At 39.9% G+C, this 12056-nt stretch overlaps 1 protein-coding gene across 1 annotated transcript in view; it reads right to left on the bottom strand.

Annotated features, from left to right (window-relative positions):
* Window positions 1-11704, bottom strand: part of csrnp3 (cysteine-serine-rich nuclear protein 3) — a 62572-nt gene extending 50868 nt beyond the window's left edge. The window contains exons 1-2 of the mRNA XM_061235573.1: window positions 11496-11704; window positions 9580-9625 (exon numbers count right to left, since the gene is read on the bottom strand). The gene's annotated coding sequence lies outside the window, so the exon portion shown is untranslated. The remainder of the gene's footprint in view (window positions 1-9579; window positions 9626-11495) is intronic.
* Window positions 11705-12056: the final 352 nt, after the last annotated feature.

Genomic DNA, 12056 nt, shown 5'->3' with positions numbered 1-12056 from the left:
GTCACCTCATCCGGTTTCATATAGCTTAACTTACAGAAATGATTGAATAAAGGTGAAAGGCATAGCATGCAAGATTTTCACCTTGAAAATATTATAAAACAACCATGCTCAGTCATTATACGTACACTGGCAACCTGTGTCAGTGTTCATAGGGCAAGAGGAGACGAGTATGGATTGGCTACTGCAGTGGGGAGCTGGGTTTGCGAGAGATTAGCCCTGGTGGCAAACCATTAATCAAGTGGCAGACCAACGTTTTGTAACATTAGCTGCCGCGTTATAAGCAAACTAAATTTAGTGTTGTATGTCAGCCGGCTGGCCATGATAGCTGGATCCCACTGCACAGTACTACTTCTTATATTTTCGGGAGATTATACCTATTTATTTCCTCTCATGGGCAGGTGGCTTATGCCTAAATCCAAAAGACTTTCAGAAGATTTTAGATGTCTGATAAAAATAAAAGCAACAATGAATTGATGCGTTTGTGAGTATGTCTGCTTATGTTACAGACTTGTGCTCATTCCAGACAGGCTAGAGCAGACTGAAATCTACTGCTGTTAGTAAGTATGTTGTTTCCCAAAAGTACTGACTAAGGGACCCAATTTGTTTCCAAATTCATGAAGAACATGAGTCGACTGCTGCAGTTCTACACCTCGGTTTACCTCCAAACCCTCGGGTCTGCTCAACCTCACAAAGGAGGTCTGGGGGGAACACAGAGGAACCTATAGGTCAGCATGCTGATGCCATGCTAAGCCTGATTTAGGAGCCCAGTATGCCCAGGTTATGCCTCAAAGCCAGTCCACCAAGACCCATGAATTCATGCCAGGTAAGCATGTGTAGGTTTTCAGTCCTCCCTCTGAAAACACATTCCATGCCTTGTGACAGGGTCCCTACATTATCTGGGAACAAGTTCAGCTGGTGAACTATCACATTGACCAGCCTGGTTGACGGGAACCATAGCAGGTGTGGGGAGAAGATCCCAAGACAGCTCAGCCATCACGTTCTCCACGTCCTTAAATCACAGGAGAAGAAGGTAAAAGCTGTGCATGACTGGCCCCAGCCCACCTCCAAAACCCAGGCATGTGTCTTCATGGGTCTGATCAGGTATTAGCATTGTTTCATAACGCATTCACCTCCACAGCAGTGCTTCTATCAAACCTTGGCCAGGAGAGGCAACCAGCAGACAAGATGGATGCCGTGGATGCTTTTCAGAGCCAAAAGGACTGGGCAGTGCAGCCCATCCTCTTCCTGACCCAGAAGCTCTGTCCCATGGAAACATGCTATGCTATCCTATAACATCACAATCAAATAGGCACTCTATTCCCTGTAATATGACCTCCAGGTATCAGGGCAAAAAATCTAATTTTTCATTCTATTTCAGAAGCCAACCAGAGATTCAATATTTACTGTAAAATTAGCACAATAACATAAAAATCATACACATCCTGTTATCTGCTTTACATCCACAAGGAGCAGCAAGAAGGCAGGCACAAAGGCATAAGAATATTTAGTAGTGTTCGAGTTGAGACAGAGACCAGGAGGATCGCTCCTGCTTATCTTAGGGTTCCTTCTCCAAGCAGAACAAGATGAGAATCAATGAGGAATGGCTGAAGTAGTCCACAGCAAATGTGATTACATATTCAAATGCAAATTTTTGTTAAATCACAACCTACACTTTCCCATTGGAAGGGGTCACTTGACTCCAGGCTCCCAAGACCCACCCTTGTGATTCCTATTCTAGAAACAGAAAACCCATAGTGCATCCTAAACCCTTTCCGTCATAATCCACATCATCACAGTCCCACAGGTTCGCTCTTTGATTGGTTCACATTGGGAACCACTTTGTTTTGAAAACTCAATCTAAATCCATAATTTTACAATGCAGAATTTGATGAGGCTCTAAACACAGTGTATAGTACTGGATTTCTCCAGCAGAAACTTTCGATGATTGCTACCAATTAAGGTGGCTAGTTTAATATATATGCAAATTTCATAAATCTTTTGTGAAGTGACAGATGTTTTTGAGAGTTGACAGACATTCAACCCTATAACAAGTTATTTTATAGTTAAAGGTTTGATGGGTTGAATGGTTACCGGGTTGAAAAAAAAAGTCCAATAATATTTTTTTCTGAGTAGAATGATTGAGCTTGACAAAATTTAGGGATGGCCTAAAATGGTAAAATGTATTTGATAAACATTTGCATAAAACAAGTTGAAAAGTGAACATCGTATACCTTTAATATGCAAAAGAAATGTAATTATGGTCACTGGGGAAATACAGAAATGAGTGTTTATTCTAATGAAAAACCAACAATATTTTATAAAAATTTAAATTTTCTTGATTTGTTGGGATTAAGAAGCAGTTTGGTGGTTTTCTCCCTGAAATATTTAAGGAAAAAGTCTGTGGACATACAGGGCACATTGAAATTATACATTTGGCATACATTCTATTTAGATGCACAAACCAATCCGGTTTTGCTTATAGAAGCATTAATGATGCTCTAGAAAATCCTTCATGGAGAGCCTGGAAAACGCTCATGAAAATACAAACTCAGCGATGATCAATCATAAAAACATCTGTTGGGGCTTAAGTTCCACATATTCCATTTTCATATTTCCATAAAGCTTCAAAAATATTTTTTACATCAGTGTATCCTGCATTTGTATGTGCTTTTAATTTGTATGTACAAAATCTCTGTGCTATTTGAAGACAACAGGATGAATTTATTTGTTCCTTGTCCTACCTCTGCCTACACTGTTTTTATAGAATATCTATAGAATATGTTCACTTGCCCTTTTGTAGATAGAGATCCGTTCGTATCCACTGAGAATGTGTGTCTAGCAAGTGACAGACCTGTATTTTCCATACCCAGGTCTCTCACTGCACACTGCATTCCCTTACAAAAAAAAACTAAATCCCCACAAGCAATTTCTTGGCAGGGTTACACGGAATATTAGCATTCCTGTCTACAGCCTGGAGTGAAGCAGTACAGGGGGGTACATTTTAATCAACAAGGTTAAAATTAACAGGAATACCAGCAGAAAAAATGGCATCCAATTACAAATCACTGTAACAGAATGAGTATTTTTTATTGTTTTTGTTATACTGAATATAAGGTGGCAATACCTGTAATGCTAATATGAGAAAAATCATACTCATAATTTAATCTGTTTGTAAACTGTTATCTCAGTAGAAATGTACTGAGCTACAGTAAGCTGTATTCTGTAAATATCTCGCCAAACAGTTCCACATTGGAGCTGGTTGCCATAGCAATGGCAGGCCTTGAAAGCCCAGCTTCTCTGATGGGAAACATCTGTTGAGGGAATATTCTATGGAAAATAACAGCCAGGGAGCTGGAAATTAAATCAGTCTTATCATGTAAAAGTAACTACTATTCTCAATCGAATGGTAGCACAATTTTTTACAAATACGTTCTGCATGTCTGTAACATATGATGCAATAATGCAATAAGCAATAAGTGTTTTGTTTGTTTTGGATGTTCTGGATTTATTGATGTGATGAAATTAACAGCAGGACAGTGAAAACACTGTCACTACTATCCTTTTATCCAGCTTTAAAATCAAACACTCCTTAACGGGAGTAATATATATTTTGCATGTGTATCAATCAATCACTTTCACACCAAGTTCATCTGAAATGATTCATGAAAGTATCATGAGTACAAAAAATATGGACTATCATTAGGCCATATTCACAGATAATAATTAAAATTGTCGTGTGCAACGTCATGAGCCAGTTCATACGGATCCTATCAGAGACTAATATGGTACATACTGTACACTTTATAGTTTTCATTTGAGTGTTTTGCTACAAACAGCTCCCTGTCGAATGTACTGTATATCAGTGTGCTGTAACCTGGCGTGGGCTGCAATGTGCACGGAACATCCGCCACCGGCACAGCACTGCAGGAACTGCGGCTGCAGTGTGCAGTGTCCACAAACTGGCTAATGCACACTTATGTGTGTATGTGTGGGGGTGCACATGTTTATTTTTAAATACCGAATTTTGGTCCATAGATATGTGATGGTACCTGCACCTCACTAGTATTATGTGTGTGTGCGCGTGCATGTTTCTTTTAAAGTACCTCATTTTGGTCCGTATGTATGTGACAGTACCTGCACCGCACTATTATTATTATGTGTGTGTGTGCGTGTGTGTTTGCGTGCACGTTTCTTTTAAATTACCTCATTTTGGTCCATATGCATGTGACAATACCGGCACCTCACTATTATATAAGATGTTCTCAGAGAACAGATGTGAATGAAGTAGACACGCTGCAGGGTGTTGTTCTCAGGATGATGACAGCTGTCATTCAAAGCAATACATTCCCATTACTGTAGTGGTACAGTTTCTTAGGATAAACGGCAGCAAAAGAGTAGTAGCAGTAATTATCCTAATTGAAGCAGGAGGAGAGGCTTGCTGGAGCAATCCTTTGTACAGCAAGCCCTTCTTTGCCTTTTTTGAATGTGTGTTCAATCCAATACATTGTGTAAATAGAGGCAGATCACCCATATACAAACATATACTGTAAGGACAAATGTTTATACTGGTATAGTCTACAGTGTAAGCCTCCTCTTGAAAAAAGTCTCCACCTCACTGAATTTACCCAGCCTCTGAGGATGGCGCTATTCTCCAACTTACTGAATTTACCCAATGTCTGAGCCTGGTGCTACGTTACTGAATTAGTAAATTTGCTGAATGCATTTTTCATTGCTGCCTTATTTTCTGTATGTTTTCTTTTCCCTCCACAAAGAAAAGCGAAATTGCATTCATAGGCCTATCTTATTAAGGGCCCTGCCAGTGGAGAGAGCAGACACAAGCACACACTCCACAGCCCATGCAGATTGCAATGACTTCTCCACTTCCACTACAACAACTCCATCAACTGAGTGCTATTTGCTATATTTGTCATTTGTATCTAATTGTGTCTTATCTCCAAAGCAGTGCGCACGCTTGATAGTCAGTCTGCCCATTAATTAAGGATAATCCATTTGCATATGCAGCATTAAAAAAGGCCCCATATTCATATTGCCTTCTTTGTCTTCATAATATCTTAATCTTTGCATGCTTTCAGTTGCTTTTTCATAGCAGCATGGGCTCTCCTTAGGGTGAACACAGAATAAGCTAGAGACAGACGGAACATTCCTTGCCGCCGCCATGGCAACGTGCCATGAGAAAAGGGCCAGAGCAGTACCTCTGAATGTTGTGCGCACCATTAAAATCTCTGAAACATAACCAGGGAAAATTGCCATTTAAATTTGCACCAATCCCAATTTTTGTATATAAAATAGTTAGGCCTACTCCTCTGTTCTCCCATATAAAATCTGGAATGATTTGACCAGTATATGAGCCCACGTCAATGCACACACACACACACACACACACACAAACAAAACACAAACGGCCACCCACACACAAACATATCATGTGTCAATAATAATTCACACATTAGATCCCATTCAAGGAGGGTGTATTGACACCTTCCCTCATACACATTTAGCACCCAGCTAGAAAATGCACAGCAGCCATTTAGCAACAAAACATTCCCCACACATCAGGGACACTAAATTAGCCAGTTACACTTGAATGAACTAAAATGACCAGATTAGATGGGCCAGCCCTTAGCATTAGCAATAGCGTATCTTTCAGAATCAGTTAACATTGTGACTTATTTCAAAACATGGGTAACGCAGTAGCCCCTTGACAGAATTAAACATTCTGGGTTCAAAGGAAAGACTGCCCCCAACTGGCCGAACAATACCACCACCACCAGCAAAACTGCTTTGAGTCCTTCCAATGAACGCATCACTGTGAGACACCACTTTAATCGCTCCTCGATCCCAATTATTTACTCAGGCTATGGTCTGCTGCACTCATCACCACAAGAACTGCAAGTGAGAACACAAACAAACCCACCCCAGAGAGCGCATAAATGAACCTCAAAGGCAAACAAAAGACGTGATTTTACAGTGAGTTACAGTATATATTTGCATGCTTGCAGTGTGTATTGCAGGGGTTCCCAAACATTTTTCTGATGTGACCCCCAAATTAATGTTCACAAACTTACATGACCCCAACACCCCACCCACACACATCGTGTGCCTAGCCACGACTACTACTGGAAATATACCACAACCTCTCCCGCCTCATTGCTTTATTATAGTTATAATGTTAAACATGTAGTGGCCTACAATCACATATTTTAAAGAGACAAAAATGACATGAAATCGAGCGACCCAACATGGAGTCCCGACGCACAGTTTGGGAACTCCTGGAGTATTGTGTATTTGCTGCCCTCTTAGTATTTGCTTTTGCCCCCAAATTTGGAATGCCCAATCACATTTTGTAGGTATCTCATCACTATGCACAGTATACAGGTATGTGCAGTGTACTTCAGTGAGCCTGTATGCGTGCCTGCACTGGTGTGAGTGCATTTATGAGTAGACAGGGTGCCATCTTGATAAAAGGTGGCAGTCAGGGCACAGTGAATGACAAAGTGCTGAGTAACGGAAGCAGTGGGCATATTTAAACTCACAGTCGCCTCCTCTCTCACAGCTGCCAGAACCAGCACGCCACAGTGTGTCTTCCCATCTGCTGCCAAGCCATGAAACTCAATTACAGGTCCAGTGAACTGCAGACACTTCTATTAGAGACTCGGATTCTTCACCTCTTACGTGACAGTTGAGCTGAGCTAAAGGCAATAACGCGCAAGTAAACTAGACTGTGGGCTCTCATTAAAAGTACATAGGCTTAGCAGATTCATGACAGCAACAATAGCAATAATTAGCTATCATGTGAGCAGTGTTATTTCACTCGGAGATATTTTTGCTTTGTGCGCTCCTGTTCAAAATGTTAACTGGCGTTTATAAATTGTTAATGACCAAAGAAAACCTGACGCTAGCTCTTACCATTTGTGCACAGCCAGAGCATTATTCATTAATGCAGACTTCGGTTGTTAAAGCATATTTAATGAGCACTAATACACAGGAGTGCTCGGTCCTGCTTCTCCCCTCCACGCCCCAATTTCACTGTGTTAAGATGGTGTGGGCTACTTTCACACAGAGCTGATGTGCAAACCATTATTGATGAAGAAAGTGAAAGCCAAGAGCCTAAAGGGCCCAATCTATGGTCCTTTATGCTACATAAAGGGCACCCAGGCTGGTTTTGTTAAAGAAGAAATCAGGGGAGAATTTCTGGCTGTAAGCGCTAATCATTTATACCCACGCTTTTTTGTACTATTGACGTAATTTACACTTGGTACAATACATTTCCCGGAACCGCGCTTTCCCTGTGGGTACATATTGAGAAGGTTATGGATTTCTTAATGAAAGATTGACAAATTCATTTTAAATTATCATCAAAAATGGTCTGCTAGCTCATCTTCCTAATGCCCCGGATTTCAGTGAGGTGACATGGCCGACGGTCTGGTGTCAAATCAGAACTGGGCCTTAAACGAGCGCCGCAGTCTGCCCGCGCCCAACGCGCCATAAGCGCACTCATCTGCCGCAATTACCGCACAGTGGAAAGAAGCGGCTTCAGAGGGGAGCACGCACTTGCCTGTGCTCAGCACAATGGACTGATTACAGGGCTGAGACGTGCTCAGAAATACAAGGGGCCATTTCGAATCGGTGAAAAGAAATCAGAGATTTCAAAAATATAAACACGATGAATACAAATTTCAAAAGCCTTTATGTTTCAATGTGTGTAGATCCCGGCAGTACATGCTCTTGGTTCTGAAGACAGCCATCGTGCTTTATACAGGTATACCGAGAACCCCTGTAATTACTGTTTGCTACTGTGGACACGATGACAGAATTGACTTCTGAAGACGGAGTCTACTATGTGTCACAGTCTACTGGCACAAATTTCAAATGTAACTGATAACACAACAAAAGAGTTATACAGCGCAGTCTGTACGTATTTGTACAGGGACGGTGTCTATGTTGTTTTGGCTCATACGTCAGAAAATTGGAATTGAAATGGATTTGAAATGTTAATTGGAGGGTATTTACACGCATATCGGGTTAACCGTGTAGGAATTGCAGCCCTTTTATACACAGTCCCCCATTTTGGCGGAGCAAAAGTAATTGGACAATTGGTGGCTCTACTGTTTCTTGGTCATCTGTGTATTGTTGCATCATTCGTTTATGCATAAGAAAGGCAACAAAATGTTGAGCTTTACAGCCAAAACATTGGCTGTGTCAAACTATTTGGTACATTTGTAAGAAGGAAAAATGCATATTCTCAGCAATAGCAAACAACCTTGTTGATCACAGTAGTTAGATGACCCAAGAATACTTTCAATTGTGAACAAAAACCCCTTTTCAACTGTCAAACAGATCAAGTACACTCTCCAGGATATAGGCATAGATGTGTCAAAGACTACTATAAAGTCTATAAAGACTACATCAGCATAACATCGGAGGGTACACTGCAAGATCCAAACCACTGGTAAGCCCTCAAGGACAGAATTGCCAGGTTTGAGCTAGTTTGTTCAGAGATACTCTGTAGTGTTGTAGTGTGTTCAGAGATACTCTTCTGTATACCACTAATATACTGAAGTTAATGTCACCTACCTATCAGTCTGCCCATTGTTCTCTGACCTCTCATTAACAAGGTGTTTTTGCCCACAGAACTGCTGCTCACTGGATGTTTTTTGTTTTTCGCACCATTTTCTCCATAATCTCTTTTGACTATTTTGCATGATAATCCCTGAAGATTAGCAGTTCCTGAGACACTCAAACCAACCCATCTGCCACCAGAAATCATTCCATGGTCAAAGTCACTTAGATCACATTTCTTCCACATTCTGCATGCTACACTGATTTGCTACCAGATGATTGGCTGATCAAATGATCCACCCAGTGGCCACAAAAAAGTAGCCTTAAATGAAAGAGTCTGTATTTTAACAATGTATTCATTGTTTCGTTTCAAATACAATGTGCTGGAGTACAGTGCCAAAACAACTAAAATTGCATCACTGTCCAAATACTTACATATTGCACTGTACAGTGCAGCTGGTTGTGTTTTCAAGATATGATTTAATTAGAGCTGAGAATGGCACCTCTAAATTAATGTAATGCACTGATTTTAAAATGAAACATAGTAACCTCAAAAGGTTCTTATGGCTACCACACAATGGACAAACAAATATGCATATGCATATGCTCAACTTCTGGGAACAAGGATTACTAGGGTTAACGTCAATAATGAGAGATGCTTTGCAAGTTTCTCAGCAGAACTATTTAAAATATGTAAAATGCACAAAACACATCTTTCAGAGATTGTGGGACTCATATACAGAGCATTGCATTCCCAGACATTAGAAATAGATTTTCAGTCAGTAATTTGAGGCTCTTAATAAACAAACAAACCAACAAACCAATAAATAAATAAATAAAATGACAGCTGTACTAGCTTTATACTGGATCGTTCAACCACAAATTCAACAGTCGGGCCTTTATCAAACGCAGGCACCACTGCATGCAAATGTTACATTACATTATCTCACAATTCCCAGGCAAATTATGACACTTTACAATACGACAGTTGTCTCTTACCTTAAACAGCAAAGGATGAATTTAAGTTTGAACAAATGCCTCTTTCCTGCAAGAAAATGCACACAGATGTATCATGCATTAACTTCTGACTGTAGGTGAACTGCATCAATAGTTATTGTAGGACAGAAGCAATTTTCTATGCGTGAGGTGTGAACTTAAATGGAATGCTACAGTAAGTCTTAAGCCTCTACTTTACAGTTACGATATTTTAAGTACAGTATTAATGGGACAAGCTTTATATTAGGCTCAGGTTAGATGATATAAGCATGAGTGTAGCACCTTGTTTGAGTCACAAAGTATCTGGTGTGTAAGGAAAAAAGGATATCTAAAATCTTGTTGGCAGGTTGCCAAACTATAGTCCATTTTATTATGATTTTCCATAGCAAAGACCCTGATTCAATTGGTATGGAACTGGAGCCAATGAGAGGACCAGTTGCATGATTCTGAGAAGTTCTGCATGGAGGATGGTCAAAAATCCCCCTAAACATGTTCTCTAACCATATCAAAAATTATAGGAAAATACTTCTTCTTTGACAGGGGTGTTTGCACAAAGTATTAATTCAGGGGTGACGATAATTGTGAAACTTGTTTTTTTAAATCAGACTTTGGTTGATTCCACTGAATTTATATTTATCAATTCAATTCAATCAATTCAATTGATATTTATCAAGGATGCCAATAATTCTGAATTCTCCCCGCCACTCACTCTGTTTTATTATTGTGATATAGCATGCAGTATAATTAAAAGTGTCCCTGTTTCTCTTGAGATTCGTCTTGTTGGAGGTGCAGAAGCCCAGAGGGAACAGGAGAGAACCATCACTTTCCTTCACAAAGCAGCCAGTTCTCACAGTAAAACCAGCTTCCTGCTCTGCTGTGCATGGTGCCTTTTATAGCAGGGTAAACTCAGTGCTTCGAGAGCATGGGAGGGGGAGTCACTGCAGCAGTCCATGAAAACACACACCTCACATACAAACACACATGCTCTCTCTCTCTCTCTCTCTCTCTCTCTCTCTCTCTCTCTCTCTCTCTCAGAGCATACTAACACAGTAATAAAGAATGTGTTGCATTTTACTTTTTTGTTAAAGTGATAGGATTGTTGCACCATCTGCTTATTTCACATCTGGAATTCAATGCATGAAACAATGGACAGATATTATTACCGACTGTATTTGTTGATACGCTATATGAATCTGGCTTGATACATTGAAATTTATAATACGTCACTGATATTGCGTATATACCTGTATATAAACATAAGAAAATGTGCGCATGTGTGAATGTGTTATACATATAAACATAATAAATATTAATAATGCCTTGGTTGTGTCAATCCATGGGACCACAAAGAACAGGTGATAGTTGTGTAATGTGATGCACTTACTACAATGGATACTGTGTGCATAAACAATGCAGATATTTTAAAAATAAAAATGTAACTGCAAACACATGATTTTGAAGTGAAATTGTTAAATGTGGTTCAATGTGCTAAACGTACGGGTAGAAATAAAGTAATATTTCCACCCATAATTTACCCAGTACGAGCTGCTTTTATAACCAGTACGAGCGGTGTGGGTTGGAAGGACCAGTAGCACAACATACAAATGACCAAAAAAGACGCGTTCAAACAAATACATTTCTACGTAAATTTGCAAGTGCACAGTTTACTAGAATCGCAGCAAACTGACAAATAGGTAAATAAACCGCGTGGTCTTTTTCTTTGTATAATCTTAGAAATAAGACTGTAGCCTATCGCGAGTCAGACCATCCCATGTTGCAAATTCCGTTTTACAGCACCGCGATGAGGCCGTCGAGAATTAATTCATAAACAAAAACAATACACACTATGCTAAATATACTATACTAAACGCAAGATGAGAAGATATCAAATACATTTTAAATCAGTAATAGCTACTTACCATGCGCGTTGTCAAATCATTATGAGATGACCTGCTCGCTTTAACGCAGTATGAATGAAAAGCCTAAAAGCTGATTTAATGTTTTATTTGTGCATGGCGGCATACACCTGATCTAAGTAAAAACAATATTATTTAAACGCAGCATTGATGACAAGAGTTGTAATTATGGGTTGACTAGCCGGCAGTTACCTCAAGAACATGCAAGCCGAATGCTCTTCCGGCTGCTAGTGCAAACAATGGTGCAGGATGAGTCTGACAGCGTTGCTGACAACGTCACTACGGTCAGCCAGTCCCAGATGGATTAAAAACCAGGAATCGTACAGACAGAAAAAAGGCCTGCGGTATACAGCTGTTAGTCCGAATCCTGCTGAGGAAATGTCTAATGCACATGCCATCTCTCGGTTACTTATATCTTTATTGGATTTCCAGTAAAACAGTGGTGTTTTTTGTTTATTTCCTCAATAAATGCCCATGAAAACTGGGTTACAGTATTTTTTTTTCTTAATAGCAAGTAATGGCAAGACATAAAATCTTAGCCCAAATCTGAAATAGCCTACTGCA

Source organism: Conger conger, chromosome 3, assembly GCF_963514075.1.
Source record: "Conger conger chromosome 3, fConCon1.1, whole genome shotgun sequence".
Lineage (NCBI taxonomy): Eukaryota > Metazoa > Chordata > Actinopteri > Anguilliformes > Congridae > Conger > Conger conger.
Note: the sequence above shows the minus strand (reverse complement) of the source record. Positions and strands in the feature narration are given on the sequence as shown.